We start from the raw sequence: 10,599 nt of genomic DNA, 5'->3' as shown, positions 1-10,599 counted from the left end.
ATACAGTAGCAGGTAGATTAGGTGTTGGGTGGATCATTACGAGGCAAATTACCAGTGGGGCAAATCGTTATTAATTCCTGGTTACCCGACTAACTGGCACCTGCCAAATTACTGGAATCGCCAAGGAAGTACCAGAATACAACCTGTAACTTTGTTGTCAATTAACTTTTTAAGTTCTTTTTCTCAATTTGCATTTTTAATTATGACTTTATTTATCGTGTCCTTGGGTGCCCTTTTTCACTACCCATTTTCAGGTCGAAATAGTCGAGCAAAATGTATTTGTCAATTGTTTAACTTATTGTTCTACTTTGCTATACATTTGTTTGTGAAGAGGATAGAAAAAAGTTGTACACATAATATAAATAGGAAATTCACTTAGACTTGGTATAATTATGGCTTTGTAGTGGAGAACTTTATATATATTGTATTATTAATTAGGGGAATTTCAGTTAGTATAATTAGAAAAACTTACTGTAAACATCAGGACATGAAAATATGATACATATATATGTAAATGGTTTGTACATGTTGAAAGTATATTGATTATCAGACAAACCTTGTAGGATTGAGTTAGCAGTCTGGTTACCAGACCTGTAGCCACTTAATGATTGATCATAATCATATATAAGTAAGTAATTCATTAACTATTTAAAATTCTTTGACTTAAATTACAGATTCTGGAGGCTATGATGCACCAACTTTATTTGGGGAGCAAGAGGCTATAGACACACCAACTGATAACAGTTGTTCAACTTCAAGTTCTACTGAAGCATTGTTGTACTGAAGCCTTCACCTCCACCAGTACAAAAAAGAAAACAAGATGAATTTTTGTCCATGATGAAAGATTTTATGGCTTCACAACAGCAACGTCATGAAGAGGAAAGCAAAAGACAAAAAGAAATGCATGATCAAAAGATGGAACTATTTCAAACTCTATTAAGTGCTTTAAAAGATGGCAGTAAATGAACTTACACAGCTTGAAACATTTACATATCCTAAAACACATTTTTATTGTCTACCTTAGAATTTCTATATAAACTATTTTTTAATAGGACCATTATTTTTTTCAGGTCATGAAGAAGATATCTGTAAAATATGTTGGGACACAAAAATAGACTATGTATTGCTAGAGTGTGGCCATATTGGAGTGTGTTTAGGTTGTGCAGCACTTGTGAATATTTGTCCTATTTGTCGCTCAAATATTAAGGGAGCTGTGAAAACTTACCGCACATAGAAGCAGACAGTTTTGTTATGTTTTACATTATTCCTCATTGTATCGCCTCTACAAAGTAGTGGCGACATATAGGGATCACTTTTCTATCGTCTGATTGTCTGTCTGTCGTCTTGTCACCAAACTTGTTCAGACTACTCCTCAAGAACTGTATTTGTAATTTTATCCAAACTTTACAGAAATACTCAATACCAAGTTTAGTTGTGCATATAATTGGCATTTTTCATTTAAATGTTTTTTTGTTAGCGTTATGACCCTTTAATAATTTTTAATCTAAAAGTTTGTCTACACTACTCCTCTTATACCATTTATGTCATTTAATTGAGACTTAACAGGATTGGTTGGTAGTTCAAGTACTTGTGCATAGTAATTTATTAAACGGGATTTCCAATTGAACAATATTTTTGCTGAGTTATGACCCTTGAATAAGAAAAATATTAATAAAGTTTGTCCAGACTACTCTTAATCACCTATACAATTTCAATGAAACTTAACATGATGGATTAGTAGCTCAATTGATTGTGTATTTTACATGAGGTTTCCGCTTGAATGATTTTTGGCCGAGTTATGACCCTTGAATAAAAAGGTGGCTTTTTGTGTTGCCAAGTAAACAAAATCTTGTCTGGATTACTTAGAAATTACTGGTGCAATTTGATCCAAACTTTACAGGAATATTGAATTGTACATATCATTGGCTTTTTGTAGTTAAATTAATGGCCCTTTGATCATTTTTTAATTTTGTCTGGACTACTCCTCTTATACCACTCACGAAATTTCAATAAAACTTCACGGGACTAATCAGTAGCTCAGTACTTGCCCCATACTACATGGGATTTCTGTTTTAAATGTTTTTCGACAGAATGGTTCGGGGAAAGAAAATACTTGTTTTGCCCTGTTAATGTTTTTTGTGCTTCCTGCAACTACTGCTGCAACTCAGTAGTTGCAGCATGAAATTTGCTGTCATGGGGCGACACATGGGATCACTGATTGCTCTTGTTTTAGGGAAGCAGTTTGTGTCTTTTTAGTTTTATAGTTGTTATGCAGGGGTGATGCATATATATTTCATATTTGTAATTTAAAGGGGCACATTTTGTTTGTTTTGTAAATTGTCAGAGGATATTTACATTTGAGAGCAAAAGGTAAAATATGCACATGACTGCCTATAAAGAAGAATTGGAAAAGCTAAAAAGCTCTTGGTGAGCATTTTAGTAAGTTTTGCAAGCAGTATCATGCCTTGAATAGTGGATATATGACCGAGTATTTTCATCTGTGTAGTGTATGGTTAGCAGATACTTTCCAATTGCTCTAAATTGTTTTATTTAGTTGTGCCCTTAACTTGAGGTCAAGTTTAAAATAATGGTTTAAGTCTTCATCTTTCAATAGCTGTCATTGTTGCTTTTTTACTTTATTTTACAAGTCTGCACTTGAAGTGTATTAAACATGATTAATTCAGTAGCTTATTGTCTGATACAATTGTAACTTAATAAAAGTTTTAGTAATCTTGTTCAAGTAGGTATAGTAATTTTCAACATTTTGTTGAATGATTGTCATTTTGGTGCTCAGATGAGCCTTTGGTTTTAGTCAAATTTGTTTTTTGTTACAATAATTCATATAAGTATATGATTTTTTAGCTCACCTGAGCATAACGTTCTCAAGGTGAGCTTTTGTGGTCACTTAGTGTTTGTCGTTAGACCCAGAGTTTATTTGTGGCGTGTTCTTTGATCAGAATGATTGTATTAATAAAATGTCAGACGAGTTCGAACATACGTAATGTGAGGTCTAAACTTGGGTCACAAGGCCAAACAATGGAAAAATTTTTGTGAATTTTGTTGATTTTAAGATGCTTTCATGGCCTTTTTATTTAACTCATACATTGTTGAATTTATTTGTTTATAGTTTATGAATAAATTTATAAAAATAAAGAAAACTGCAATTGATTTGTCATGAATTTCTCTAGTCCATCTTCTAGCTAAAAATTTCTGAATTTACTTTTCTTTAAAAAAAGGTGAAAACAACAGCCTTTTTTGCTTAAGTTTAGTTTTTGATTTCAATGATATTTCATTAGGGACACTTTTTTAAAGCAGAAAGCCTCCAGATTTATGCTTATTTAATGAAAATTTTGAAAAAGTATTTAAAAGTATTGTATTGTATAGTAACCAAAAGGAAGCAACTTACACATTATTGATGGCACTTACAACACACAGTAAATTAGAAAAAGAGGTAAAAATATGCAAAAAATGCCCTTACTGCGTTAGTAACGCAGTAGAAATATAGTCTTAAATAATGAAGTATTAGCAATTAGTCAATTATAATGACATTTTTACTTGAATCTTGAATCTTTCTACTTTCCCTAATGTCTTAGTACATTTTTCTCAAGTTTGACTTTATCGAAATATTTTGGCTCATCTGAAGGCATATGCTGCTTTAAAGCCAAGTTCCTGGGCAGTACCAGTACAAGACCATACATTAGCATGTCTGAAGCTTTCAAACTTGATAAAATGTTGTTGGCGGGGTTAAAATTCTTAACCTTGGAAAATTTGAGCACAAATGATACATGACTGTGTAGTAAGTTAGACTAATCAAAAACAAAAAGAGTTTACACATGCATTCTTTATTTCCTTGACAAATATTAATATGAGTCACTTTTGTAACAATCACATTCAAGGAAAATTTCTAGCAAGTGCGTCACGCTTTGCGATGCCAGCATATTCACTGTTTACTTGATTTTTGTTACGGAAATTGTTCTGTGCATGAACATTAGCATTATGGTCATCATCAAAGTAGTCTTGCATTTCATCACCATTAATAATGCAAATGTTATGTACAATAGTACAGACCACTGTTGTATCTACAGCTGCCTTTAATTCTCTAGTATTGATATACTGAAGTCTACAGAAACGACCTTTGAGCAATCCAAAAGCTCGTTCCACTGAAAACACGTGTAGAAGAGAGCGCTTGCCCATTATCTCGATATGGGGTGATTAACCAAGTTCGTAAAGGATATGCACCATCTCCTAATAGATGACCATTGCCGCACAAATTAAACTCGTTCTCCCATAAATCACTGTTTCTCAGGACCCTTGCATCATGACAACTTCCAGGCCAGCCGGCTAACACATGGGTAAAACGAAGATCTTCACTACAGACTCCTTGCAATACAATTGCATGATATCCTTTCCGATTTATATACACATCTTTGTGTTCTTTTGGTGCTCTTATCTTAATGTGGGTTCCATCGATTGCTCCCAATACATCAGGAAAATTAGCTTTGCGACGAAATGCATTGATAACCTCTTGCCTGATATTGTTGCTAGGCCAAATAATAAATTGCTGCTTCAGATGAGTTAGAAACACACTAAATATTCTATCCCTGCACCTGACAACTGAGGATTCTGTAACATTGAACCTGTCTGCAATGCTATGTGTAGTGTCTTGTGTCGCAATATACCACAGTGTAATTAAGATTTGTTTTTCTATATTTATATGGTCTCTTCCTCCTGTCCAACTGGGTAGCAGCTCTTGGAACTCACCAAGATTTTCACAAATTATTTAGAATGTTGTCCTAGTCATTCTAAAAAAATCTTTTAAAGTCGTCTAAGTAGTACATTGGAATTGTTCCCTCAACATATCTTTCAACTTTTTGTCTCTCTCTGCGGACACTGAAATAAATTGAAATACATCATATAATTAAGTAGCCATATTGGATGACTTACAAACTAAAAATTTATCCCAAGTAAACTACTTATTCACTAAAGTCCGTTATATTTCTGTGTCATTAATGCTATCATCAGTTACCTTGAATGACAGAAAAATCAGCAAATGCATGCATATGATATACAGTGTGTACTTACATACTTCTACACAAAGGCTACTGTGAACCATGCATTTAAAATTGTTTTTAAATGCTGCTCAAATAAATGTACCATCTATAATATCATATTTAACTTACAACTTTGCCGTCATAATTAGAATGAGCATTGCAGACTCATCAGTGTCAATCTCCATCCCCTCTTCACAAAAAAATCATCTCCTCCATTAGCATAGAAAGGACTGCAGCTCTTGCAACAGTCATTTTTGATACTGATTAGAGCAGTGTTCCGAAATTGCTCCATTCAGAACACAATTCTAGAACAGTGTCCATGTTCTGAAATATTCCTTTGATTGCAACATAATTCTAACACAGTACGCTTGTTCTGAAAATAGATAAATACAGAATCCCTAAAGAAAGCCCAACACGGCAAAATTGAAAATGTTGCAGGCTCGGTTTGATTGAGCCTGTTCATGGACGGTACTGGAAAGTGCAAGTTACCGTCCACGCCCCCTAGCACCGGCTTAAGCAGAATTCAACATTTAAACGTGAAATAGTAAAATTTTGAATTTAGAAACATCCGCAGATGTGTTCATACGGCGGTTATCATGGAACCTTCAATGTGACACTTCCGTGCCATTCCATGAAAAGCGGCGTATGGTCCCCAAGTAATAAAAAGCGTGTGCCCTAAACGAGAAAACAATGGGCGGAACTAAATAAAATGGAATTTTGAAAGGGGATCAGAGGTTATGAAGCCTGCGTATCACAGATAAGACGTCAAAAGACAAATTTAAAAAGCAGGCAACATATCCTAAGGGTGATTCAACATTATTCAAGAAGGAATATTGGAACCACCCAACTAGAAAATGCCGAAAAGTTGAAACTAAAAATACCACAAGCACAACAATAATGTCGTGCTGAACGATCTTCAAGGATCGAAAATATAACATCATTGATTAAATGTACGGGGAGACTTTTTACAGCCGCCACACGGCACAAATAACACGGATGTGATCATAAAATAGATAAATACAGAATCCCTAAAGAAAGCCCAACACGGCAAAATTGAAAATGTTGCAGGCTCGGTAAATATTCCTTTCGTACATTTGAGAAGAGCATTCCGGAACACAGAACAGTAAGCCGGAACAGGTGAATGGAATACGTCCTCTGTAATAAGTCAAGATGGAGTCATGGTTCTTGTGCACTGCACTTCCTCTTATTGTGCTTGACCATTGTATGAAGTTGTTGTGAATTCAAACAAGTACTTAACAAATTATGTTCCGGACAAGGAAAGGTATCAAAGGGCAATAACTCTGTAATTTGTCAAATAGGTGTTAGTGTTCTTGTGCACTGCAATTCCTCTTAATGTGCTTGACAATTGGATGAAGTTGTATTGATATCCAACTAGTAGTTTTCAAGTAATGCTCCGGACAAATAAAAAATGGAAAAGTAACAAATGGCAATAACTCTGTAATTAATTTAGATAGAGTTATGGTTCTTGTGCACTGCACTTCCTCTTATTGTGTTTGACAATTGTATGAAGTTGTTTTGAATTCCAACCAGTAGTTTTCAAGTTATGCCCAGGACAAGGAAAAGTAACAAAGGACAATAACTCTGTAATTAGTGATCATGGAGTTATGGTTCTTGTGCACTGCATCTCCTCTCAATGTGCTTGACCATTGTATGAAGTTCTATTAAACTCCAACCATTAGTCTTGAAGTTATGCTCCGGACAAGGAAAATGCAACGGACGGCTGGATCGACCGACCGACCAACTGACCACCGAGTGACTCCTATATACCCCCTAAACTTCGTGAAGAGAAACGGATTCACATAGGTATTTCATTATCGGAAGGTTGGGTTCTTGTAAACATTTTACCCACTACATAAACATTTTATGAATAAATACTTAAAATAAAGCATGTTCTGTTATATTTGTTACGTTACCATGGTCCATTTTGTCTGGTCCGTTATGTCCTGGTACAGATTTCATTGTGCTGGGTATGCAGATACTTTTTTAAGGAGTTTGGCAAGCCCAATATGTACTCAATTTCAACGTTGTTAAAAAAATCTGCATCCGCAAGCAAACAGAAATGACGGCAGCCATCAACAAACAACATCTCAGTATTTTATTACCAATTTAAGTCAGTTATCAGCTAAACAGGTGACAGGTATATAACACTTGTGTTCGTAAATTTTAGCACACCTCTTTTTCACAATTGCATTAGAACACTATCGGGTCATGCATCAATTGACATTAAAGTCTGTTGGTCAATTTTTTAGCGGAAATTAGATTATGGCAAAGTAGTTTTAATAATTGTATCTTGTAAATAACAACAGAATTTCGTTCGGCTCACAAAAACTCTTACATTAGAGTTGTCATATTTCTGATAGCTCTATCCAATATTTTGTCACAATATAAATGGCTCAATATCATCAAAACCTGCACGTTACTGACTATATATATCTGAAATAAATGCCGAACGGCTAGCCTCAGCAGTGCAAATAGGCTAGACTTACCGGACTCACATACGGCGGCCTGTATGGGTAGCCACTTCTTATTAAACGCTAGTGTAATTTATATTATTTCGAATGGATATCCATCGGGTCTATATTAGGTCTTACCTATTTTGCTTTATGTTGTGTTGTTAAAAGAGGACTGGGTGCATTTCATAGGCGTCAACTATATTACATTCTGCCTAGTACCATTTTTGGAAAGGCCCATTTTTTAAAATCATAATAAATGTATCAGCTTTTTCTGATTAATTGCACGTTATCAAGGTAAGCTGTTTGAAATGAAAAATAAGAGACATCTGGTATATTATTGTTTAATTGTACTTACATGAATCTGAGCAGGGGACATTTGTGTTTAACAAACACATTTATATTTTATTTTGTTTCCTGTCACTGTTGTGTTTATCAGTACTGTAAATATATTTAGATTTCTGTCTCTTCTTTGCCTGTCTTTGATTGTTATTTTTGATGATACAGTCATGTTTTATCAAAGTATAAAATATTCCTAACTGTTTGTTCTTTATATTATATATGTAATGCATTTATTAACATGCAATGTATTTTGCAAAGTCTCAAGGATGTCTTGTAATTTATTTTTTATTACAAAATTACCCAAATCATTGAAAACTCTTTCATTACCAAAACCGTCTTTCCACGTCTGTAAATAAGTCCATTTTTTTATGCGGTTCCAACAATAAAGAGTGAGAAACAAACCAATATATAAACAAGAAATGTCAAACGACACATATTCCGCCCCCCTTTCTAGCACTTGACTCATAATTGGTAATTTTGTTATAGAAGCTTGCCATAAACGAGTACACGGAAGTGCCCCTGTGACCTTGACTTTTAACCTAGAGACCCGAATATTAATAGGGGTCATTTACGAGTTATGATCTATCATTATGTGAAATATGTAGACTTTTAAGCATTCTTTTACTTGGGGACCATACGCAAATGTCAAACGACACATATTCCGCCCCCCTTTCTAGCACTTGACTCATAATTGGTAATTTTGTTATAGAAGCTTGCCATAAACGAGTACACGGAAGTGCCCCTGTGACCTTGACTTTTAACCTAGAGACCCGAATATTAATAGGGGTCATTTACGAGTTATGATCTATCATTATGTGAAATATGTAGACTTTTAAGCATTCTTTTACTTGGGGACCATACGCCGCTTTTCATGGAATGGCACTTCTGTGTCACATTGAAGGTTCCATGATAACCGCCGTATGAACACATCTGCGGATGTTTCTTAATTCATAATTTCACCATTTTCGTGTTTAATGTTGAATTCTGCTTAAGCCGGTGCTAGGGGGCGTGGACGGTAACTTGCACTTTCCAGTACCGTCCATGAACAGGCTCAATCAAACCGAGCCTGCAACATTTTCAATTTTGTTGTGTTGGGCTTTCTTTAGGGATCTGTTTTTCTCTATTTTATGTTGAGTACTTTTCAAGATAATAAGTTAAAACCATTCAGACATTTAAGGCCCCTTGACCTTTGACCCTTAAATAAATAGGGGTCATCTACTAGTTATGACCAATCAATATGTGAATTATAAAGACTTTGTAATAAATAGTAACCAAGATAATAAGCGGAAATCATATTACCATTCATGGCCCCTGTAACCTTGACTTTTGACCTAGTGACCCCAAAATCAATAGGGGTCATCTACTAGTTATGACCAATCAATATGTGAAATATGAAGACTTTTTTCACGATGAATTGTAACCAAGATAATGAGTGGAAACCATTCAGACATTTGAGGCCCCTGTGTTGCGTTCATTGAACGCCGCCTTTCCTTGTTGATCTTGTTTATCATATTTTGACCTTATGCATCCAAAATAAATAGGGATCATCTACTAGTTATGACCAATCAATATGCGAAATATGACGACTTTGTGATGAATGCTTTTCAAGATAATCAGCAGAAACCATTCTGACATTTAAGGCTCCTGTGACTGTGACCTCAAAATCAAAAAGGGTCATCTACTAGTTATGACCAATCATTATGTAAATTATGACGACATTGTGATAAAAACTTTTCAAGATAGTCAGCTGCAACAATTTTGACATTTAAGGCCCCTGTGACCCTGACCGTTGACCCCAAAATCACTTATTCCAGAAGTGGTGAATTTAGCTGTTACATCGCCATAAGAAAATTATCAATAACATCCGGTTGTGGTCCAACACCACCAAATGCTTACGCGAGGCCGGTGGACTAGTCAAATGAACAACGTTTGCACATATTCAAACATATACAATATTTATCACTATAAAATTCCCAAATTTTAGCATAAAACATGTTCAATTTCAGTTTAACTCCAATAATGATTCACCTAACCTATATTTTAGTATATTAGAGCAAAAATCTACAACAACACTTATTTCCGACATTCCGGAAATGGCTGAGTAGTTACGATTGGAAATAGATGCGATCTAAAAGCGACACCAAAGCCTATATGCTATAAATATAAACCAATGAATGAATCCAGGCGCTCGGAAAATTTTAGAAAAAATAAATGGCTGCAACAAAATCTTACGTTTTGATGGAGGCTTCAGGTCATTCTAAAATATTTGTGTACTGGATTAAGGAAAGAGGTTCTTTTTCTTTTGTGAGTGAATCAGCGGTGAAAGGAGAAATCCTGCCAGGAAAGAAAACCATGACAAAATGTCAGGGCAAATTGAATCCGTCCTTGATTATCGCAAGAAAATTAACGTGTCGTGTGGTCGAGACATAAGGATAATAGACTTATTATTAAATTATGTTTAAAGGTTTGATTTGAGTTGGATACAAATTCAAAAATGTTCCATAATAGGGCTGTGTTCGATCGAATATCGTGTTAAGCCGTTTTAAGGCTGAAGTGAAGAATGTTAGCGAAAGCGGGCCGAACACATTTCACAGTGAAATGATAAAATCAACAACAAAGTTTATTTGTATGAATCGAAATTTCTTAATAAGGATGAAAAAACTAAAGGTTTATCTTGTCATTGTAAGGTCACACATTTACACCTTGTGAGCCCAGAAAAGTAGTTTATCACTCGT

At 34.8% G+C, this 10,599-nt stretch overlaps 1 pseudogene; it reads right to left on the bottom strand.

The window, feature by feature from the left end:
- Positions 1–3,891: 3,891 nt before the first annotated feature.
- On the bottom strand, positions 3,892–5,236 carry LOC132741374 (putative nuclease HARBI1; annotated as a pseudogene).
- Positions 5,237–10,599: the final 5,363 nt, after the last annotated feature.

Source organism: Ruditapes philippinarum, unplaced genomic scaffold (assembly GCF_026571515.1).
Source record: "Ruditapes philippinarum isolate M1 unplaced genomic scaffold, ASM2657151v2 ctg501_1_1_1_1, whole genome shotgun sequence".
Classification (NCBI taxonomy): Eukaryota; Metazoa; Mollusca; class Bivalvia; order Venerida; family Veneridae; genus Ruditapes; species Ruditapes philippinarum.
Note: the sequence above shows the minus strand (reverse complement) of the source record. Positions and strands in the feature narration are given on the sequence as shown.